The sequence below is a fragment of the Theropithecus gelada genome, chromosome 4 (genome assembly GCF_003255815.1).
Source record: "Theropithecus gelada isolate Dixy chromosome 4, Tgel_1.0, whole genome shotgun sequence".
Classification (NCBI taxonomy): Eukaryota; Metazoa; Chordata; class Mammalia; order Primates; family Cercopithecidae; genus Theropithecus; species Theropithecus gelada.
Genome location: NC_037671.1, coordinates 93,992,077 through 94,017,567, shown reverse-complemented (window position 1 = coordinate 94,017,567; position 25,491 = coordinate 93,992,077). Strand labels below are relative to the sequence as shown.

The following is a 25,491-nucleotide window of genomic DNA, read 5'->3' as shown; positions in this document are numbered from 1 at the left end:
TCATCTTCTGCCCAAAAATAAAAAGCAATACTTCTAGCCATCCACTGCAATGGAAGAAGTAGTGCTAAGTCAGGCATCCATTTGTCCTCTATCCAGTGGGTTAAAGAGTTGGGGTAGGCACCTCGCTCCCTTTGGTGCCACCACCAGAGATATAATGGGAAGCCCAATGCTCTGCATGAAATATTCTCCATCTGCACATTCAGCATGTCCTACATAAGAGATCTGGGTGCTTAGGGAAGCAACTTCCACCTCTGCCATCAGTACCAGCAGGGAATAGCGAGACATTAAGCTGAATCAGAACAAAGCAGTTCAGAATAGCATTGTGAGGACTCAGAAAACTAAATTGTTATTGGAATTACACCCCACAAAACTAGACCACTACCTGTACACTAAACCTAAGTAGGGCAACTGCCTGTTAAAATTGAAGATTTAAATAGGATTAAGAGTCTCCTAACATACAATCTCAAATGTCCAGTATGTGGTCAAAAATCACTCATCATAACAAGAACTAGGAAAAATCAAAACTTTTTTTTTTTTCTTTTTTTTTTTTTTTTTAAATTTATTTATTATTATTATACTTTAAGTTGTAGGGTACATGTGCATGTGCATAACGTGCAGGTTTGTTACATATGTATACTTGTGCCATGTTGGTCTGCTGCACCCATCAACTCGTCATTTACATCAGGTATAACTCCCAATGCAATCCCTCCCCCCTCCCCCCTCCCCATGATAGGCCCCGGTGTGTGATGTTCCCCTTCCTGAGTCCAAGTGATCTCATTGTTCAGTTCCCACCTATGAGTGAGAACATGCGGTGTTTGGTTTTCTGTTCTTGTGATAGTTTGCTAAGAATGATGGTTTCCAGCTGCATCCATGTCCCTACAAAGGACGCAAACTCATCCTTTTTTATGGCTGCATAGTATTCCATGGTGTATATGTGCCACATTTTCTTAATCCAATCTGTCACTGATGGACATTTGGGTTGATTCCAAGTCTTTGCTATTGTGCATAGTGCTGCAATAAACATACGTGTGCATGTGTCTTTATAGCAGCATAATTTATAATCCTTTGGGTATATCCCCAGTAATGGGATGGCTGGGTCATATGGTACATCTAGTTCTAGATCCTTGAGGAATCGCCATACTGTTTTACATAATGGTTGAACTAGTTTACAATCCCACCAACAGTGTAAAAGTGTTCCTATTTCTCCACATCCTCTCCAGCACCTGTTGTTTCCTGACTTTTTAATGATCGCCATTCTAACTGGTGTGAGATGGTATCTCATTGTGGTTTTGATTTGCATTTCTCTGATGGCCAGTGATGATGAGCATTTTTTCATATGTCTGTTGGCTGTATGAATGTCTTCTTTGGAGAAATGTCTGTTCATATCCTTTGCCCACTTTTTGATGGGGTTGTTTGTTTTTTTCTTGTAAATTTGTTTGAGTTCTTTGTAGGTTCTGGATATTAGCCCTTTGTCAGATGAGTAGATTGCAAAAATTTTCTCCCATTCTGTAGGTTGCCTGTTCACTCTGATGGTAGTTTCTTTTGCTGTGCAGAAGCTCTTTAGTTTAATGAGATCCCATTTGTCAATTTTAGCTTTTGCTGCCGTTGCTTTTGGTGTTTTAGACATGAAGTCTTTGCCCATGCCTATGTCCTGAATGGTACTACCTAGGTTTTCCTCTAGGATTTTTATGGTATTAGGTCTAACATTTAAGTCTCTAATCCATCTTGAATTAATTTTCGTATAAGGAGTAAGGAAAGGATCCAGTTTCAGCTTTCTACTTATGGCTAGCCAATTTTCCCAGCACCATTTATTAAATAGGGAATCCTTTCCCCATTTCTTGTTTTTCTCAGGTTTGTCAAAGATCAGATGGCTGTAGATGTGTGGTATTATTTCTGAGGACTCTGTTCTGTTCCATTGGTCTATATCTCTGTTTTGGTACCAGTACCATGCTGTTTTGGTTACTGTAGACTTGTAGTATAGTTTGAAGTCAGGTAGCGTGATGCCTCCAGCTTTGTTCTTTTGACTTAGGATTGTCTTGGAGATGCGGGCTCTTTTTTGGTTCCATATGAACTTTAAAGCAGTTTTTTCCAATTCTGTGAAGAAACTCATTGGTAGCTTGATGGGGATGGCATTGAATCTGTAAATAACCTTGGGCAGTATGGCCATTTTCACGATATTGATTCTTCCTATCCATGAGCATGGTATGTTCTTCCATTTGTTTGTGTCCTCTTTTATTTCACTGAGCAGTGGTTTGTAGTTCTCCTTGAAGAGGTCCTTTACATCCCTTGTAAGTTGGATTCCTAGGTATTTTATTCTCTTTGAAGCAATTGTGAATGGAAGTTCATTCATGATTTGGCTCTCTGTTTGTCTGTTATTGGTGTATAAGAATGCTTGTGATTTTTGCACATTAATTTTGTATCCTGAGACTTTGCTGAAGTTGCTTATCAGCTTAAGGAGATTTTGGGCTGAGACAATGGGGTTTTCTAAATATACAATCATGTCATCTGCAAACAGGGACAATTTGACTTCTTCTTTTCCTAACTGAATACCCCTGATTTCTTTCTCTTGCCTAATTGCCCTAGCCAGAACTTCCAACACTATGTTGAATAGGAGTGGTGAGAGAGGGCATCCCTGTCTTGTGCCAGTTTTCAAAGGGAATTTTTCCAGTTTTTGCCCATTCAGTATGATATTGGCTGTGGGTTTGTCATAAATAGCTCTTATTATTTTGAGGTATGTTCCATCAATACCGAATTTATTGAGCGTTTTTAGCATGAAGGGCTGTTGAATTTTGTCAAAAGCCTTTTCTGCATCTATTGAGATAATCATGTGGTTCTTGTCTTTGGTTCTGTTTATATGCTGGATTATGTTTATTGATTTGCGAATGTTGAACCAGCCTTGCATCCCAGGGATGAAGCCCACTTGATCATGGTGGATAAGCTTTTTGATGTGTTGTTGAATCTGGTTTGCCAGTATTTTATTGAGGATTTTTGCATCGATGTTCATCAGGGATATTGGTGTAAAATTCTCTTTTTTTGTTGTGTCTCTGCCAGGCTTTGGTATCAGGATGATGTTGGCCTCATAAAATGAGTTAGGGAGGATTCCCTCTTTTTCTATTGATTGGAATAGTTTCAGAAGGAATGGTACCAACTCCTCCGTATACCTCTGGTAGAATTCAGCTGTGAATCCATCTGGTCCTGGACTTTTTTTGGTTGGTAGGCTATTAATTATTGCCTCAATTTCAGAGCCTACTATGGTCTATTCAGGGATTCAACTTCTTCCTGGTTTAGTCTTGGAAGAGTGTAAGTGTCCAGAAAATTATCCATTTCTTCTAGGTTTTCCAGTTTATTTGCGTAGAGGTGTTTATAGTATTCTCTGATGGTAGTTTGTATTTCTGTGGGGTCGGTGGTGATATCCCCTTTATCATTTTTAATTGCGTTGATTTGATTCTTCTCTCTTTTCTTCTTTATTAGTTTTGCTAGTGGTCTGTCAATTTTGTTGATCTTTTCAAAAAACCAACTCCTGGATTCATTGATTTTTGGAGGGTTTTTTGTGTCTCTATCTCCTTCAGTTCTGCTCTGATCTTAGTTATTTCTTGCCTTCTGCTAGCTTTGGAATGTGTTTGCTCTTGCTTCTCTAGTTCTTTTAATTGCGATGTTAGAGTGTCAATTTTTGATCTTTCCTGCTTTCTCTTGTGGGCATTTAGTGCTATGAATTTCCCTCTACACACTGCTTTAAATGTGTCCCAGAGATTCTGGTATGTTGTATCTTTGTTCTCATTGGTTTCAAAGAACATCTTTATTTCTGCCTTCATTTCGTTATGTACCCAGTAGTCATTCAGGAGCAGGTTGTTCAGTTTCCATGTAGTTGAGCGGTTTTGATTGAGTTTCTTAGTCCTGAGTTCTAGTTTGATTGCACTGTGGTCTGAGAGACAGTTTGTTATAATTTCTGTTCTTGTACATTTGCTGAGGAGTGCTTTACTTCCAATTATGTGGTCAATTTTGGAGTAAGTACGATGTGGTGCTGAGAAGAATGTATATTCTGTTGATTTGGGGTGGAGAGTTCTATAGATGTCTATTAGGTCTGCTTGCTGCAGAGATGAGTTCAATTCCTGGATATCCTTGTTAACTTTCTGTCTCGTTGATCTGTCTAATGTTGACAGTGGAGTGTTGAAGTCTCCCATTATTATTGTATGGGAGTCTAAGTCTCTTTGTAAGTCTCTAAGGACTTACTTTATGAATCTGGGTGCTCCTGTATTGGGTGCATATATATTTAGGATAGTTAGCTCTTCCTGTTGAATTGATCCCTTTACCATTATGTAATGGCCTTCTTTGTCTCTTTTGATCTTTGATGGTTTAAAGTCTGTTTTATCAGAGACTAGGATTGCAACCCCCGCTTTTTTTTGTTCTCCATTTGCTTGGTAAATCTTCCTCCATCCCTTTATTTTGAGCCTATGTATGTCTCTGCGTGTGAGATGGGTCTCCTGAATACAGCAGACTGATGGGTCTTGACTCTTTATCCAGTTTGCCAGTCTGTGTCTTTTCATTGGAGCATTTAGTCCATTTACATTTAAGGTTAAGATTGTTATGTGTGAACTTGATCCTGCCATTATGATATTAACTGGTTATTTTGCTCGTTAGTTGATGCAGTTTCTTCCTAGCCTCGATGGTCTTTACATTTTGGCATGTTTTTGCAATGGCTGGTACCGGTTGTTCCTTTCCATGTTTAGTGCTTCCTTCAGGGTCTCTTGTAAGGCAGGCCTAGTGGTGACAAAATCTCTAAGCATTTGCTTATCTGGAAAGGATTTTATTTCTCCTTCACTTATGAAACTTAGTTTGGCTGGATATGAAATTCTGGGTTCTTTAAGAATGTTGAATATTGGCCCCCACTCTCTCCTGGCTTGTAGAGTTTCTGCTGAGAGGTCTGCTGTTATTCTGATGGGCTTCCCTTTGTGGGTAACCCGACCTTTCTCTCTGGCTGCCCTTAAGATTTTTTCCTTCATTTCAACTTTGGTGAATCTGACAATTATGTGTCTTGGAGTTGCTCTTCTCAAGGAGTGTCTTTGTGGCGTTCTCTGTATTTCCTGGATTTGAATGTTGGCCTGCCCTACTAGGTTGGGGAAGTTCTCCTGGATGATATCCTGAAGAGTGTTTTCCAACTTGGTTCCATTTTCCCCCTCACTTTCAGACACCCCAATCAGACGTAGATTTGGTCTTTTTACATAATCCCATACTTCTTGCAGGCTTTGTTCATTTCTTTTTCTTCTTTTTTCTTTTGGTTTCTCTTCTCGCTTCATTTCATTCATTTGATCCTCAATCGCTGATACTCTTTCTTCCAGTTGATCGAGTCGGTTACTGAAGCTTGTGCATTTGTCACGTATTTCTCGTGTCATGGTTTTCATCTCTTTCATTTCGTTTATGACCTTCTCTGCATTAATTACTCTAGCCGTCAATTCTTCCACTTTTTTTTCAAGATTGTTAGTTTCTTTGTGCTGGGTACGTAATTCCTCCTTTAGCTCTGAGAAATTTGATGGACTGAAGCCTTCTTCTCTCATCTCGTCAAAGTCATTCTCCGTCCAGCTTTGATCCGTTGCTGGCGATGAGCTGCGCTCCTTTGCCGGGGGAGATGTGCTCTTATTTTTTGAATTTCCAGCTTTTCTGCCCTGCTTTTTCCCCATCTTTGTGGTTTTATCTGCCTCTGGTCTTTGATGATGGTGATGGACTGATGGGGTTTTGGTGTAGGTGTCCTTCCTGTTTGATAGTTTTCCTTCTAACAGTCAGGACCCTCAGCTGTAGGTCTGTTGGAGATTGCTTGAGGTCCACTCCAGACCCTGTTTGCCTGTGTATCAGCAGCAGAGGCTGCAGAAGATAGAATATTTCTGAACAGCAAGTGTACCTGTCTGATTCTTGCTTTGGAAGCTTCCTCTCAGGGGTGTACTCCACCCTGTGAGGTGTGGGGTGTCAGACTGCCCCTAGTGGGGGATGTCTCCCAGTTAGGCTACTCAGGGGTCAGGGACCCACTTGAGCAGGCAGTCTGTCCCTTCTCAGATCTCAACCTCCGTGTTGGGAGATCCACTGCTCTCTTCAAAGCTGTCAGACAGAGTCGTTTGCGTCTGCAGAGCTTTCTGCTGCTTTTTTGTTGTTGTTGTTGTTGTTGTGTAGCTGTGCCCTGTCCCCAGAGGTGGAGTCTACAGAGACAGGCAGGTTTCCTTGAGCTGCTGTGAGCTCCACCCAGTTCGAGCTTCCCAGCAGCTTTGTTTACCTACTTAAGCCTCAGCAATGGCGGGCGCCCCTCCCCCAGCCTCGCTGCTGCCTTGCCCGTAGATCACAGACTGCTGTGCTAGCAATGAGGGAGGCTCTGTGGGCGTGGGACCCTCCCGGCCAGGTGTGGGATATGATCTCCTGGTGTGCCTGGTTGCTTAAAGCGCAATATTGGGGTGGGAGTTACCCGATTTTCCAGGTGTTGTGTGTCTCAGTTCCCCTGGCTAGGAAAAGGGATTCCTTTCCCCCCTTGGGCTTCCCAGGTGAGGCGATGCCTCGCCCTGCTTCAGCTCTGGCTGGTCGGGCTGCAGCAGCTGACCAGCACCGTCGTCCGGCACTCCCCAGTGAGATGAACCCAGTACCTCAGTTGAAAATGCAGAAATCACCGGTCTTCTGTGTCGCTCGCGCTGGGAGTTGGAGACTGGAGCTGTTCCTATTCGGCCATCTTGCTCCGCCCCGAAAAATCAAAACTTAAATGAGAAAAAGAAGCCAACCAACTGTTGCTGACACGGACATAAATAATATAGTAGAACTGTATATCAAAGATTTCAAAGTAGTTATCACAAAAATGCTTCAATAATTAATTATGCATCTCTTGAAATTAATGAAAAAAATAAAAAGTCATTAAATAAATAGAAGTTATAAAACAGAATCAAATGGGAATTATGGAATCAAAAAATGTAATAACCAAAATAAAAACCCATCAAGTGAGTTTTTAATTGGTTATTGCATTTCTTGGTTCCATAATTTCCATTTGACTCTATCTTATACCTTCTATTTGTTTAATGGGTTCAGTAGTAGAGTGGAGATGACAGAAGATAGAAGCAGTAAACTTGAGGGGATCAACAGAATTTACTCAATCTGAATCACAGACTAGACTGAAAAAAAAACCTGAATACAGTTTCAGGGACATGTGGAACAGAACATAATATCAAATATTTCTATTATTGGAGACTCAGGCAAAAAGCAGAAAGAATACAGGCATGAAAATATTCAAAATATAATCGCTGAAAACTCCCCAAATTTGGCAAAAAAAAAAAAATGAATTTACAGATTCAAGAAGCTGAGTGAATCCCATACAAGATAAATTCAGCGCAATCCTCTCCATGACACATGATAAGTGAACTTCTAAAAATGAAAGACAAAAAAAGATATCTTAAAGGCAACCAGAGAGAAATGATGCATTATCTGTACGAAAACAAAACAAAACAAAACAAAACAAACAAACAAAAAACTTATTCAAATAAAAGTGAAGTTCCGATTTGACCATGAAGGTCTGAAGAAAGGGGCATGATAATTTTAAGTGCTGAAAGGAAAAAGAACTGTCAACCACAAATTCAATATCTTGCAAAACTGTCCTTCAGGGTTGAAGGGGAAATTAAGATATTCTCAGGCAAAGAAATATTTAATTTTATCCTAGCAATTTACCCTTAAAGAATGGCTAAGAAATCTATCCAATTAGAATGAAAATGATGACAGGAAATCTGGGATTTCACTTAAAAATAGGTATATTAGGGAAAGATTTTTTTTTCTCCTCATGAGTTTTAAAAATCATATTGGATGGCAGAAGCCAAAGTTATGTTATAGTGTATGCAGAGAAATAATTGAGACAAATTTTTATAATGAGGCAGTACAGAGATATTAATAGAACTACAGATACAGTACTTACTTGAAGTGGTAAAATATCACTAGATACGGTATTGTGCACCTGTAATCCCAACTATTCATGATGCTGAGGTGAGGTAATAACATGAACTTGGGAGTTGAAACTCAGCCTGGGCAACATAGACAGAGTCTTGTGTTAAAAAAAAAAAAAAAAAAGTAAAATGTCAGTAACTGTTGATTGTGGTAAGTTATATATGTATATTGTACTGCTTAGAACAACCATTAAGATAACTATACAAAGTGATATATTCCAAAACACAATGAAAATATGGAATTCTATAAAATATTAATGTAATCCAAATGAAAGGAAGAAAAGAAAAATAATGAGAAATAGAGAAAATAGAAATAAATGAAATCACAGATTTATGCAGTACCACAACAAAAAATTACTTAAATGTAAATTATGAAAATACACTGATTAAAACACTGAGATTGACAGAGTGGATTTTAAAAATATCCACGCTTTATATACTGTCTTTGGGAAATTCACTTCAAACACAATGTCATATGCAGGATGAAACTTAAAGGGAAAAGATAAACCACATTAATATTAAAAAAACAAATTGAATGACTATATTAATATCAGATAAAACAGGTTTCAAAGCAAAGAAAATTATCAGAGTTATAAAAAGATATGTTATAATGATAAAATAATTAATCCATTAAAATGTTTTTATTGACTGAATTATGTTTACCAAAATTTATATCTTGAAGTCCTAATGCCAGTGTGACTGTATTTGGAAATAGAGCCTTTAAATAGGAAGTTAAGGTTAAATGATATCAGGAGAGTGACATTAATTCAATATGATTGGCATCCTTAAAAGAAGAAGAGACATCAGGGATGTGCATGCACAGAGAATAGGCTATGTGAGCACATCACAAGAAGGAAGCTCTATCTGCAAGCCAAGAAGAGAGCCCTTAGAAGAAACAAACTTGCCAACACCTTTATCTTAGATTTCTAGCCTCCAGAACTGTGATAAAATAAATTTCTGTTGTTTAAGGCTCATTGCTTTTGTCTTTTTGTTATAGCAGCCCTAGCAAACTAATACAGAGGTCATAGTGATCATTAGTGGGTATATCCCACACAATAGATCTTCTAAATACAGGAAAGAACAAAAGATAGAGTTAGGAGAAATAGACAAATCTACAATTGTAGTTGGAAACTTCAACACCCCACTCTCAGTAATTAATACAATCAATAGACAGAAAACTAGCAACGACACAGAAGAGCTGAACACCACCATCAACTATAGGAACTAATTGACACATATAGAACTCTTTAATCTACAAGACAGCATGTGCATTTCCTTCAAGTCCCATACTTCACTTCATATGGTGAGAACACTCACCAATATGGGTTACATCTTGGATCATAAAACAGTCTAAACAATTTAGAGAAATTTTAAAATATGTGGCGTGTCTTCTCCAACCATAATGTAATCAAACTAGAAACTGGTTACAGAAAAAAAAAAAAAAAATCTTAAAACATTTGGAAACTGAGCAACACATTTCTAAATAATCTGTAAGCCCAATAGCAAGTTTCAAAGGAAACAAAAAATACATGAAATTAAATGAGAATTATAATACAATGCATCCATATAGGTGAGATACAGCTAAAGCACTGCTGAGGAAAAAAAAAAAAATAGAATTGTTTACATAAGAAAAAGAAACAATTTCAAATCAATAAGTTAAGTTCCTACTTTTAGTATTAGAACAAAGAGCAAATTAAGTCAAAAACAAGGAGAAAGAAAAAAGTTAGAAAATGACAGCAAAATTGTCCGGGCGCAGTGACTTACGCCTGTAATCCCAGCACTTCGGGAGGCCGAGGCAGGCGGATCACGAGATCAGGAGATCGAGACCATCCTGGCTAACACCGCGAAACCTCGTCTCTACTAACAATACAAAAATTAACCTGGCGTTGTGGCGGGTGCCTGTAGTCTCAGCTACTCCGTAGGCAGAGGCAGGAGAATGGCTTGAATCTGGGAGGCGGACCTTGCAGTGAGCCAAGATCGCGCCACTGCACTCCAGCCTGGGCGATAGAGTGAGACTCCGTCTCAAAAAAAAAAAAAAAAAAAAAAAAAAAAAAAAAAAAAAAAAAAAAAAAGAAAAAGAAAAAGTAAAAGTAAAAGAAAATAATAGTAAAATTAATAATAAAATTAAGATTATGAAAACAATAAAAGAAAATCCATGAAACAAAAAGCTAATTATTTGAAAATATCAATAAAATCGATAAACCATTAGCAAGAATGATAAAGGTAAACAGAGAAAAATGCAATGACTAATAGCAGAAATGAAACAGAATATATCACTAAGGATCTCGAACTTACTGAAAAGATAATAAGGAAATTCTATAAACAACTTTTCAGTACAACTTGACAACTGAGAATAACAGAACTGATTCTTCAAAAACTGCAAAGTACCAAAATTCAATAAAAATAAATTGATAATAGCATTAAAATCATTAGGAATTTTAAATTTCTAATTAACACCTTTCCTAGAAAGAAATATTTGAGTACACATGGCTTCACTGTTAAATTTTACTAAGCATTTAAAGAAGAATTTACACCAACTTTATGTAACCTTTTGCAGAAAACAGAAGAGCAATGAGTATTATCCTGATATCAAAACTAGAGACAGTACAAAGAAAATAAAAGGAAGAAGGGAAGGAAGGAAAGAAAAAAGAAGAAACAAAGCAAAGAAGGAAATAGAAAAGAAAACCGCAGAACAATATCTCTCATAAACTTAGACCCCAAAATTCTTAAAATATTAGGCAGTTAAATCCAGTAAATTTTAACAATAATTCTGTTTGTTAACCAAGAATTTAATACTATTCTACAACAGATTTTTTATTGACACATGAAGAGTTGGTTTACCATTTGAAGCACTATATCATATCAATAGGCTAAATTAGAAAACAACATGATTATATTAATTGATACAGAAAGTGCATTTAATGAAATTCAATACACATTCATGATGAAAAAAAAGTCTGGCAAACTAGGAATAGAAAATAATTTCCATGACTTCACAGAGAGCATCCATGAAATATCTACAGATGATTTTATGATTAATAGTAAAGACTGACTCCTTTCTCACTGACATCAGGAACAAGGTGGGGAATGACACTCTCACCATTCTTATTCAACATAGAACTGAACGTTGTAGTCATTGAATTAAATAAAAAAAAGAAGAAAAGAAAAAACATCTAGAATGGAGTAGAAGAAATAAAACTTTCCCCACTTTCGGGTGACATGATTGTCTACATAGAACATCCTAAGATGTTCTATAATATGTATATTCCTTATATATATATGGATCCTTGTGAATATATGTAAAAAAAATGTATATATATATATCAGAAACAAAAGCCTTCTAGAACTAATAATTGAGTTCACCAATGTTGCAGGATACAAGATCAATTGATAAGCAAAACTCAATCACATTTCTGTAGATTAAAAATGAACATGTGGAAACAAAATTAAAAATACAACATCATTTATAATCACTCCAAAGAAAATAAAACATTCAGGCAAAAACATAAAAAAAGTTGTATAAAATATATATGCTAAAAATTACAAAAAGTTGATGCGAGAAATCAAAGAAAACCTAAGTAAATGGGGAGATATAGTGTGTTCATGGATTGGAAGACTTAACACAGTAAAGATGTCTATTCTCCCTCAAATCAATCTATGGATTTAATGTAATTTAAGTCATATTTTACAAGTTTTTTATAGACATAGATAAGCTTATTCTAATATTCATGTGGAAATATTAAAGTCAGAGAAGAGCTAAAACAATCTTGATGAAAAATAAGATGGGGGAAATGACTCAACTCATTATTGAATAAGTCTGTTATACAGCTATAATAATAATCAGGAATGTAATATTGGCAGATAAATAGACATATCAATCAATGTGTTAAATAAAAGGCAGAATAGAGAACTTATAAACAGATTCACACAAATATACAAATATAGTCAACTGATTTTTTGACAGACTCATACTTAAATAAGAAAAAATAGTGTCTTTATTGCATTGTTCCAGAGTAATAGGATATTCATAGGAGAAACTATGAACCTCAAATTAATCCACATGTCTTATAAGAAAATATATTAATGTACTAAAATATGAAATTATAAAACTTTTAGAAAACACATAAGGCAATGTATTTGGAATCCAGGCCTAAGCAACGAGGTCTTAGATTTGATACCAAAATTATCATCTAAAATAGAAAAATTGATAAATCAGACCTAATTAAAATTAGATGATTTGTGCCTTAAAAGACCCTGTTAAGAAGATAAGCAACCCACAGACTGGGAGTAAATATTTGCAAACCGCATGTCTGTCAAAGACTAACATCTAGAATACATAATGAACATTCAAACATCAACAGTAAAAAATAAATAAAAAACAAAACATACAAATCCAAATTGAAAACTGGCAAAATACATAAGCAGAATTTCACCAAAGAGTTTATACAGATGGCAATAAGGCATAAAAACATCAGTAAAATTCCACAAATAATTAACACCATTAACCATTGAGTAAAAGCCAATTAAAACCACAATGAGCATTGTACATCAGAAAGGCTAAAATTAAAAAAAATAAATAAAAAAAACAGTGACATCACCAAATCCTGGTGATGACCTGAAGGCACTGGATCACTCATACACTGCTTATGGGAATGTGACGTGGTACATTCACTCTGGAAAACAGTTTGAAATTTTTTAAATAAAATATCACATGACCCAGAAATTACATTCTTGAGCTTATATCTCAGAGAAATCAGACATATCTTTATACAAGACCTATACACAAGTACTTATAATAGTTTTAATCACAGTAGCCAGAAAACAACCCAGAACTGCAAACAATGCAGATGATCACCAAATACACAGATAATTAAACCCACTTTGGTCTTCCATGCAGTATAACAATACTCTGAGATGTAAATGAATGGATTATCGATACAAAGAACAGCTTGAATAAATCACCAGGGAATTGTACTGAGTGAAGATAGTTAATCTAAAATGTCACTATATGGTTTAATTTTATAAAATATTTTGCAATGACAAAATTCTAGAGATGAAGGGCAGATGGAGAGTTGTCAGGGCTCAGGAATGGAAATATGAAGGGATGAAAATGTTGCTGTAAGAGGGAAACAGAATGGATCGCTGTGAAGATGGAAGTGTTCTGTATCTGAACTGTATTAATGTCAATACCCTGATTGTGATATTGCACTAGATTTACATTGTATTTCAAGATGTTATCACTGGAGGAACCTAGGTTTGGTGTGTAAGAGATGTTTGTATTACTCTTTAGAGGTGCATGTGAGTTTACAGTCATCTCTCAAAATGAGAAGTTTAAATTAAAAAATATACTGCAAGAAACATAGGTCAAGTATTAGTTTCTCTGTTACATCCTTGAGGAAAACAAATTTCAAGACTTGGATTACTTTTTGAGGCCATGCAGATAATATATTTAGAAATTTTGATTAATGCACAGGCTGCCTTAAATACAGAGCAGCTTTTTTTTTTTTTTTTTTTTTTTTCTCCTAACCAGTTCCATTACAACACTTATTTCCCATGGTAAAAGGTCTAATATTAAGGCCCAATATTAAGTGTTGCTTAGACAAATGGGGGAAGCCAGGAGGGCCTCAAATGGTCTAACCACAACTTCCCATCCCCATTCTTCCCTGATGGATAAGGTCTTCTAGCCAACAACCCTGCTTAATAAATTGACTAGATGTGCTTCCCACTTATCCCTGAATAGCAGGTTTCAGTTCTTTGTCAGTCTGTGAAACTATTCAAATAAACCAATAACAATCTCCGGTGGAGACCCTGGTTGTTCACTTTGTTCTGAAGCACAGATCCCCTGTGGCCCCAGGTGGTCCTGCATGACATGTGGTCTGCTCTTCCTTCAGGCTATCAGTAGATGTGACTAATAACTGCAGCTGATTTTATCATTCCAGTGTCAGATGTAGTGTGTTTGGCTATCCCTCCAATCTTGGGATGGGAATCTCTTCCGCACCAATAGTATGACAAGAAGGCAAGTAAAATGTTTCCCCTTGTAACAAGCACACCTTTTCCTGTCCTTACCAATTAAATAGAGCAAATTACTATGGTGAAATTCCATCACATTCATGAATTTCCTAAAGAGTTTTGCTCTAGAGCAACTATGTAACTAGATAGAAAAGATTTTAAGCATTAAAATCATTATAGTCTTCACATGTCAGTCTTCTAGAGATATACAGTTGATACCTGAACAGTTTGTGAGTTAAAAGTACTGACCCCTAAACAGTCAAAATTCTATGTGTAATTTTGACTCCCCTAAAAATTTAGCTACTAATAGCCCACTGTTGGCTGGAAGGTTTCCTGATAACCCAAACAGATGGTTAACACATATTTTGTATATTTATTTTATTACTGTATTCTTACAATAAAGTTAGAGAAAATAAAATGTAATTAAGAGAATCATAAGGAAGGGAAAATCAATACCATTAGTTTACAGCATCTCTTTACAAGTTTTATTGCCTGTCTGAAATAGCAGGCAAACCTCAATCTATGGTACATATCAAACAATTCAACTTTTCTTGTAATGTGGTGACTTTGATGCTTGGGAACACTTCTAGCACCGCTAGTGGCATTTTGTATGGCTTTAATGGTGTTATTCAAGGTTTATGGTATGGCACTAAACATGATAAAAAAAATACTCAAGAACCGCGGGAGATTGCTTTTTACAGTGAATCACAATTTGCAGGAGGAGGGAACTACTGACACAAAGATGACTAGCATCACATGGCATTTTAAGTGAATACTGGCAACACTTGAGCCCACTGCAACAGCAACAGAAGGTGGTTACACAATTTTAAAAGTAGTGGGGTATGTACCACTGTTAACTTTATGCAGTTATGATTTAATATTGCATCTTTAAGTTTGTTACCCTTTCTCTTGGCAGCTAATGGAGCCATGTGTGGTCTGTGTTCTATGTTTTGATAAATATTTACTTTGTATAACAGATTTATTATATCTGATTGTAGCAAATAATAAAATAAACTAGTATCTACTGACGTTCTATGTATTCGTGACATACCTAACTTTAAAAAATAATTGTTGATATTTCTAGGCTAAACTGATTATCTGTGTGTTTTTCAAATTGTCACAAATCTCCCCCAAACTTTCCAATATATTTATTGAAAAAAATCATGTTTAGTGTTCTCATGCAGTTCAAAATCATATTTTTCAAGGGTCAACTGTATATTATTATCATTCATATAGAAATGTTATATATTATTATCATTTAAATGATAAGTCTAGATTATTTCTCACTGGAGATGGGCAGCAATATTTAGGAAAAAAATCTAAAATAACAAAAGGCATAGAATTTTGATGCTATAATTGTGACTATGACCATTTATACAAAGAAGACAATATTATAAGTATAAGCAGTTTACTAATAGCACTTGATTTATGATTTATATTGGTCTCTTAGTAAATCTATTTTTACAGTACATAGTTTGTCCTTATAGCTTCCTGTTTATATTTGAAAATATGACAAATTATTAATATCTTAAGGAAAGTAGTACTGCATTTTTAATTTAAAAACTAGATGACATGCACACTGAGTGGAAGTGCCACAGAAAAAAGTACATAAATCCTCTAAAGTAGCTCACAGTGACAGGTGTGTTAACATCATTTGTTTTCTAGGTTTTTCAAATAACATTGAGTTTAATTCAATGGATTGAAAAGGATTCTGGTATACTAAGTTAAATAAAGTGGGAGTAATTTCATCATTTTATGCAAATATAGGATGTAATAAGCAAGTGATAAGTAGGACAATTTTCACTTATGCAACAGGAAACACATACTGATTTGTAGGAAAATAAACCACAGATAATGTGAAAATAACAAATTGCTTACATGTAAAGTTCTAGGTGTTTTTGATCAGCTGAGAGTATTCAAAAGCGTTTAAAAAATACTTTTAGCATTTAATGTTATGGACATTTTTCTCTGCGAAAATGTTTAATAAAAGCTACACAGAAATTTACTAAGGAAAATCTTTCCAATTTTGTGTTTATGATATTTGGAAATTTGAAATAGACAAATATCACTTATTCCTCCTTCCAGCCTGGAACATGTTACTAGCACCCCTCTTACTTGATTTTTTTCCTCCTGTTATTAAAACCAAAGTAGTATTAAGCTGACAAGAGCTATTTGTAGATATTTGTAGATCTTATAATTTAATAAAATTGTTTCATCGCATAAAATAAATAAACAAATAAATAAATAAATAAGTTTGGATAGCTACCTTGATTACCTTCGACTGTAAGAAATACATCTCTTTCACTGTCATTGTAATATTTCTGTGTACAAATTTATCACTGAACAGCTATCTACAGTCAGGTACTGAAGGCTAGTTTCTGTGGTCAGAAAGAAGTGCACAACAACAGAAACTACCCTAAAGGGCTTTACAAATACTATAGAAGTTTGGACGACTGGTTTTTTAGAAATTTAAAAGGAAATTATCAGTTGTCATAAAAACTCAAAGAATGCAACCTAAATAATATACAAACCTCTAAATGTGTTTCTAGGAGTCAAAAATTTCAGCACAGATATAGTCATGCTTATACATTAAATCTTGAAAATATCTGTTCTGAAATGTTTAAAATAGTTCTTACTTTTTTTTTCTTGGATGAATAATTAACCTAAATGCTAAGACATTTCTCAGGTTTAGAATTGAATAATAAGAATTTCTCAGATTATAAGAGAATAAATTCAGTGAAGTCCTGAGGTCTTTACCAGAAGTATTAAGGACATTTACTTTTTATATTTTTGGGCCAGGAAATGAGTTTTATAGTTTAATGGCTATACAGTCATTTGTACAGGTATGTTGGAATGAGTATATCCAGAATCATATCACCAGGCAGTCAAATTTTTATGCTGTTAAAAAATTTTAAAACACTTAAAAGAAAGCAAGAAAAATTTCTTCATTTGAGAATTTTGCTAGCAACTGTTAAATGTCCACAAAATTATTATTTAAAATTGCCTAGTAAATGGATCAGTGTACTTTACTTACCATATGGGCATCCATAATAAATAATATAAAATTTTAATATTGTCTAGCAAATGGATCAATGTGCTTTATTTACCATATTGGCATGAATAATAATACAAAATTCCAAATTGTAATTTGAGCCAACAATTCTTATAAATAACAAAATGTCTCCTATTAAAAATGCCTAGGAACTGATAGCTTCATTGATAAACTTCCAAAAAATTGAAGAGAAGTTATTACTTCCAAACTCATTTTATAATGTCAGCATTATCCTGATATCAAAGCAAGACAAGGATACTACATGGAAAAACAGCAACAACAACAACTACAGGCCAATATCCCTGACTGATCTACACAGATGCAAAAATCCTCCATAAAATACCAACAAAGATCAACAATATGTTAAAAAAGATCATTCATCTTGAGTAAGTGGGATTTATCCCAGTGATAAACTGAAATGATTTCTGTTTACTGATGACATAATCTTATATATTCAAACCCCTAAAATCTCCACCAAAAAACTGTTAGAATTAATAAATAAATTTAGTAAGGTCATAGTGTACAAAATCCATGTGCAAAAATCGATATTATTTCTATTCATTAAAAATCAACTATCTGAAAAAATGAAGAAAACAATTTTATTTTCAAAAGCAATAATAATAATAATTAGAAGTAATGTATCCAAGGAGGTGAAAGACCTGTATACTGAAAGCCATAAAATATTGATGAATGAAATAGAAGACACAAATAAATGGAAAGATATCTCATTTTTACCAAGGGAAAAAATTAATATTGTTAAATTGGTCATATTACCCAAAACCATCTAAAATTATTATAATCTCTTCAAAATTCTAGAATTTTTTTTTTTTTTACGGAAATAGAAAAAAATCCTCAAATATGTATGGAACCATTAAAGACCCCAAATAGCAAAGAAATCTTGAGCAAAAAAGAATAAAGCTTGAGCCATCACACTATGTGATTTGAAAATCTATTATAAAGCTATAAAAATCAAACAGATATTGACATAAAAATAGACATATTGGCCAATGGAACAGGATAGAAAACCCAGATATAAATCCATGTATTTACGGTTAATTGTTTTTCAACAAATGTGCTAATAACACACAATGGAAAAATTACAATATCTTTAATAAATGATACTGGGAAAACTGGATATCCATGTGCAAAAAAAAAAAAAAAAGAAAAAGAAAAAAGAAAAAAAAGAAAATGGGCACTTATACCATAGACAAAAATCAACTCAAAATGATAAAGAACTTAAATGTATGACATGAAACAGTAAACCTTATAGAAGAAGACATTGGGGGTAAGCTCCACAACCTTGGTCTGGACAGTTATTTCTTAGATAGGACACCCAAAGCACAGGTTAATAAAAGCAAAAATAGATTATTGGGATTGCACCAAACTAAAATCTTTCTGCACAGAATAGAAAACAGTTAATAGATTGACATGATAACCCACATATTAGAGAAAAATATTTGTAAACCATACATGTGACAAGTGGCTAATATCTAAAATATATAAGCAACTTGAACCACTCAATAGTAAGTAATCAAATTGCTGGATTAAAAAATGGGTAAAGGGGGGGCGGGGGGAGGGATTGCATTGGGAGTTATACCTGATGTAAATGACGAGTTGATGGGTGCAGCACACCAACAAGGCACAAGTATACATATGTAACAAACCTGCACGTTATGCACATGTACCCTACAACTTACAGTATAATAATAATAAATAAATTTAAAAAAAAAAAAAAAAAATGGGTAAAGAATCTGAATAACTTTCTTTTCAAAAGGGGTATGAATGACATATATATATATGTCATATATATATATACACACTTTAAAAAATGTTAAAAGTCTCTAATCACCAGGAAATTCAAATTAAAATCACAATAAGATATCACCTTACACCTGTTAGAATGGATATTATCAAAAGTCTAAATGATAGCAAGTGTTGGTGAGAATGTGGAGGAAAGGGAATCCTTGTAAAATGTCGACAGGAATGTAAGTTACACAGTCATTTTGGAAAATAGTGTGAATGTTTTTCCAAAATCTAAAATTAAAATTCCCATATGATCCAGTAACTCCAATTCTGAGTATGCATACAAAGGAATTGAAATAGGTATGTTGAAAAGATATCTGCACTCCCATGTTAATTTCAGCAGTATTCACAATAGTCAATATAAGAAACCAATTTAAATGCCCATGAATTAATGAATAAGGTATTGTGGCACATGCATATAATAGAATAATCTTAAGAATTAAAAAAGAAGGAAATTCTGTCATTTGCCACAGCATGAAACAAATGGAACTGGAAGACATTACGCTAAGTGAAATAAGCCAGGCACAGAAAGACAATTATTATGATCTCATTTATGTGTGATATCTAAAAAAGTCAATGTCATAGAAACAGGAAGTAGAAAGGTGGTTACCAGAGGCTAGATGTGGGGAGGGAGAAGAATTGGGGAAGGAGAGCTGATGATTAAATTATGCAAATATGCAGTTAGACTGGAAGATGACGTTTTAGTGGTCTAATGCAGTGCGTGGTGACTACATTTATCAATGTATTAATTAAAAATTGCTAAAATAATAGATTTTTGGCTGGGTACAGTGGCTCACACCTGAAATCCCAGCACTTTGAGAGTCTGAGGCAGGTGGATCGCTTGAGCTCAGGAGTCTAAGAGAGACCTGGGCACCATGGCAAAACCCTGTCTCTACTAAAAATAGAGAAACAATCTGGGTGTGGTGGTGGCACACACCTGTGATCCCACCTACTCGGTAGACTGAGGCACAAGAATCACTTGAGCCCAGGAGGAGAGGTTGGATCACACCACTGCACTCCATGCTGGGTGACAGAGTAAGACCTTGTATCAAAATGATGATGATGATAATAATAATACTAGATTTTCATATCCTCACCATAAAAAAATGAAATTAGTGAGGTGACAGATAAGTTCATTAGCTTCACTGACACTTTCCACAATGTCTACATATTAAAGCATCCCATTATTTCTCATAAATACACATAATTTGCTTCAGAGCAAGGAGACCAACAGAGTACCTAGGACAGCAGGAGCAGGAGGAACCAGATAGGAAGTGACAGCAGTAACAAGTAACACAGACCAGAGATGATGTCAGTGTGTGCCAGAAAATACAGTGGAGGTGGAAAGATGTTTTGAAGCTCTAGAAAAGAATTTGAAGAGTGTGCCAACACAATTTATTGATGGATAAGATATGGTGTCAAAAAAGGGAATATTGGCTGGCGGGTGGCTCACTCCCGTAATCCCAGCACTTTGGAAGCCCAAAGTGGGCGGATCGCCTGAGGTTGGGAGTGTGAGACAGCCTGGCCAGCATGATGAAATCCGTCTCTACTAAAAATACAAAAATTAGCCAAGCGTGGTGGCAGGCGCTTGTAATCTCAGCTACTCGGGAAGCTGAGGCAGGAGATTCACTTGAACCCAGGAGGTGGAGTTTGCAGTGAGTCTAGATCGAGCCATTGAACTCCAGTCTGGAAGAAAAAAGGGGAGGAGGGAATATTATGGAAATAATACTGCAATCACTTTCTCTCAAAACAACTAAACTCTGTGGGGAAGAACAATTTCTCTTTTCCCACCACTGCATTCTCAGTACCTACAATATGTTCAGTAATCTTTAATACATGAATGAACCAATGGATGATTTGATCAATCTAATAAAATAACTAAATGACGTGGAAGCATATCAAATGAAAATCAACTCATATTTCATAATAATACTATCAAGACAAAGTTGATTAGGAAAATTATAACATTTGGTTGCAAAGACTTCAATATCATACAATGTCAGTAACTTTTCAAAAATAATTTATCTGATTGGATAGTGTAATGAGTGACAGAAATAGGTGATATGAATACATATAGCATGTGCGTGAAGACCAAAGTGAATATCAATGGTAAATTAAGTTTCCTGAGGTGTACATGTCTTCAGAATCATTGCGACTCAATATGCCATACTTAAATAGTTAAAACTCATGAATAGGGTTTTGTAAGTCTGATCAGGATTGTACAACTAACTCAATATTTTCATATTTGGTTAAGAAATTTACAAATCTTTGAAGCTATACCATTGGAGGGGTTACTTTTTCCATATTTTCATTTAGTAAATTACTATATTAATTTGGTTATTACAATTCTTACGAAAAGAAATGCCAGCTTCTTTTTATAGGTAGCGTAATAGTTAATTCTATACGTCAAAGTAATAGTTAATTCTATATGTCAACTTGGGTAAGCTATAGTACCCAGTTATTTAATCAAACAATAATCTAGGTATTTCTATAAAGGTATTTTGTAGATGTGGTTAACATCTCAAACAAGTTGACTTTAAGTAAAGAAAATCACCTTCAATAATATGAATGGGCCACATCTAATCAATTAAAGACCTTAAGAGTGAAATCTGAAGATTTCTAGTGAAGTAGAAATTTGACTTCAAGACTGAAGCGTTAACTCCCACCTAAGTTCCAGCCTGTTGGTCTTCCCTACAGATTCTAGATTTCCCAACCCCCACAATCATAAAAGCCCTTTACTTAAATCTACACGTATATAGCTATAACTATAGCCATAGCTATATGTAGATACCTGTGCTACAGGTAGCAATGAACAATTTTTTCTCAAACATTGGTTTTAATCCATAGTGATTGTGAAAAAAAAATGTTAGGGATATTTGCCAGCAGGTTACAATGAGACAGTCATCATAGAGCAGTTAAATTTGAACTTCTGATAAAAGTGAGAAAGCCAAAGGAAATTGTTAGTAAATTCTTGATGAGATCCTGCCAAGCTCAAGCTCTAGAATTAGACAGCCTTTGTACAAATTTTGGCCTTGCCAATTACAGGGGCTCTTGGACAAACTAATAACTTCTAAGAATCCCAGCTTCTCATCTACATTATGATATTATTAATGATTCCTACCGCATACAGTGCTGCAAAGATTTAATGATGTTCCTGGATGTAAAATACCACCACAATGACTTGAATATAAAGAACACTCACTATATTAATGGTAATTATTATTTCTTAGTTTTAGAAGGGGAATTATACCAACTGTGGGTGCAGAGATAAATAAAAAGATATAAATTTAATTATAAATATTTACTAATATCTGAAGGGGGAAATGCCAGATATTTGAATAAAACAATTTCTAATTAATAAATTGAAGACATACTCACAGAAGAAAAAAGCCTATCTTTCTAACTTAAACACATTCCTCAATTGAAGAAAACATCTGGATCTAAAATGGCAAGTCAGGTGCCAATTAGAAATTGAAGAACCAACAATGAACTTAAGGAATACTCTGTAAAGAACCCTGGAGGCAATAAAAGATAATGGGTAGTTGGTCAGGTTAAAGTATAACAGACAACTTTCCTTTCAGCTCAAATTGTTTTGTTAAGTATGAAGATGCTAACTAGTAATCTTGCCAATAAAGTATCCTTAGTCTATGGATTTTCTATCAAATGGGGGTCACTCTTATCCTATAGTTTGCTTTTCTGTTTTGGAAGACATTGGGAACATGATTGGGGCAAGTAGAGTATTAGCAGTCAAGTGCTCCAGGGTATATTTGTATAAAATAGTAAGAGAGAGGGAGCTGAGGATGATTAAATTCCCTGGGATTGGTAAAGCTCCCTGATAATGAAACCCTGGGCGTTTACTAGAAGGTAAAGCATTGCTTCTGATCTTACCACTCCTTCCTAGCAAGCATCATAGGAAGGTATTGTCACAGTCACTAGGTTGAGATATAATGGAATAATAGCTAAAGTTAGTAATAGCTAATGACTTTCCTAGATTATAGTCATCTGCAAGAAATTACTGAAAGTATTCGAAAATTGCAACTAAATTTTGCAAAGAATTTTCCCTAATGTAGTTTGAATGTAAAAAAAAAAAAAGTTTTCTTTCGTTTTGCTTTTAAATCTATCCTCAATTTTTCTGCTCTACAATACACTTCTTGATACAACTGTCTTAAGTAGCCTATCAGACTTTTCTTGTGTGTTCATTTTATTTTATTATTTATTTATTTATTTATTTGGCAGAGCTAGCTGAGGTTTTATTTTGGACCAAAAAAAGAAGCAATTGAATTGTTTTATAGCTGGAGACATGGGCAAGGGGGGTCCCCACGTAGTAAACTCCCCTGTGGGTGGGCTGAGGGCCCTCAGGTGGGTCTCCTGCTCCCAGTGGTACCCTACATAGCGGTCTCCCTCCCAGGCTCTGGGGCAGCACAAGAAGGGTAGGCTGGGAGGGGGTGCCGCAGCTGTTCACTTGGGCAGGACGTCAGAGGACTCGGACACCAGCTTCCCATCGCGTGTCTCGATCTTCTTCACAACCACGGCCCTGGAGGAGCTGGTGCGGCTGAAGGAGCTGGAGCCCGCGCCAGAGCCAAAGCTGGAGCCCAGGCCGTAGCTGAGGCCAGGGCTTGTGAGGCCCCCATAGGCCGAGCTCAGACCACCTGCATAGCCGCTGGTGGTCTTCGTATGAATACTCATGTTCTGCATCCCGGACTCCAGCCGGCTCTCCTCGCCCTCCAGCAGCTTCCTGTAGGTGGCGATCTCAATGTCCAGGGCCAGCTTGATGTTCATCAGCTCCTGGTATTCACGCAGCTGCCGCGCCATATCTTGCTTGGCCCGCTGCAGGGCGGCCTCCAGCTCGGACAACTTGGCATTGGCATCCTTAATGGCCAGCTCTCCACGCTGCTCAGCATCTGCAATAGCCGCCTCCAGGGAAGCCCTCTGGCCTTTGAGGCCCTCAATCTCAGCCTGAAGCCGGCTGATGTTCCGATTCATCTCGGAGATCTCAGTCTTGGTGCGCCGCAGGTCATCCCCGTGCTTCCCAGCCAGGCTCTGCAGCTCCTCATACTTGATCTGGTACATGCTCTCGGCCTCAGCCCGGCTGCGGTTGGCGATCTCCTCGTACTGTGCCTTGACCTCAGCAATGATGCTGTCAATGTCCAGGGAGCGGCTGTTGTCCATGGACAGCACCACAGATGTGTCCCAGATCTGGGACTGCAGCTCCCGGATCTCCTCTTCATACAGCTGCCTGAGGAAGTTGATCTCATCAGGCAGCCCTTCCAGGCGAGACTCCAGCTCTACCTTGTTCATGTAAGCTTCATCCACATCCTTCTTGATGAGGACAAATTCATTCTCCATCTCTGTACGTTTATTGATCTCATCCTCATACTTGTTCTTGAAGTCCTCCACCAGCCCCTGCATGTTGCCAAGCTCTGCCTCCAGCTTCTGCTTCTCCTGGCCCAGAGTCTCCAGCTGCCGCCTAAGGTTGTTGATGTAACTCTCGAACATGTTGTCCATGTTGCTCCGAGCCGTCTTCTGCTGCTGCAGGAGGCTCCACCTGGTCTCCAGCATCTTGTTCTGCTGCTCCAGGAACCGTACCTTGTCTATGAAGGAGGCAAACTTGTTGTTGAGGGTCTTGATCTGCTCCTTCTCCTGGGTGCGCACGGCCTGGATGTTGGGGTCCACCTCCAGGTTAAGGGGACTCAGCAGGCTCTGGTTGACCGTGACTGCGGTGATGCCTCCCATGCCGCTGGCCCCACCATAGCCGCCGCCCAGGCCACCCCGAAAGCTGCTGCTTCCCACTCGGGAGAAGCTTGAGGAGCTGATGCGGGCACCGGGCCCACTCGTGTAGGAGCGGCTGCTGAAGGCCCGGGGGCCAGAGGTGGACACCTTGTAGGACTTCTGGGTCACCCTGATGGACATGGTGGAGGCAGGAGTGGAGGCAGGTGGGCCAACCAGGAGGAGATCCTAGAAGGAGCGGAGATGTGTGTTCATTTTAATAATGAAATATAGCAAATTCTTTTTCATGAGGGAGCTTCTTTTATATGCAAATTTTTGGTAATAGAAACAGTCATAGAATGATTAGATGAATTAATTGTAAATTATATTTTAGTTGAAGATTTATTTTTTGAAAAACAGTAATGACAACTATGTTTGACATACAGAAAAGAGTGTAATTTGATGTAGCTACATGAGTCCATTTAAACACACACACAAACACACACACATTTTGCCTGCCCCTTTACAAAGTGTTTTAAAAAATCTATCCAGATGTAGAGAATAACCTTGAATAATTATTTGAAACACTAGAGATAATTTTAACATGCTCAGGCTCCAGCACCCTTGACAAGCTGCTGCCATTTCCCACCCTGCACAGACTTCCTCCTCACCCCACTTGGTTGCAATGCCCCATGACAAGATGCTGTCACCACCTTCCTTTGAAGATACCTGCCTTGCTCATCTGTACCTAGCAGCATTTTATGTGAATTATTCAGGAGAAAGAAAGTGGTAATATCTTTAGGGACTCTCTTAGTGAAGCATAGTGGCTATCACTTGAATTCTAGCAGTCCCAAGTCTTCACTTTAAGCAGATGAACGGCTTTATAGAAAAACACCAAGCAAAACAAAACACATTCTGAAAGGGCTATTGTACTAAGCTAATCCTGGACACAAATCACACTGTTTG

At 36.6% G+C, this 25,491-nt stretch overlaps 1 pseudogene across 2 annotated transcripts; it reads right to left on the bottom strand.

Moving 5' to 3' along the window:
- Window positions 1-1,391: 1,391 nt before the first annotated feature.
- Window positions 1,392-24,784, bottom strand: LOC112622973 (annotated as a pseudogene). Of its 2 annotated transcripts, XR_003119064.1 has the most exons (3): window positions 23,054-24,784; window positions 5,325-5,329; window positions 1,392-1,423 (listed from the first exon to the last, which is right to left on the bottom strand). The product of XR_003119064.1 is annotated as a keratin, type II cytoskeletal 8 pseudogene, transcript variant X2 (transcript). The 2 variants fall into 2 exon arrangements; XR_003119063.1 differs by lacking the exons at window positions 1,392-1,423; window positions 5,325-5,329 and having other exon boundaries at window positions 23,048-24,784.
- Window positions 24,785-25,491: the final 707 nt, after the last annotated feature.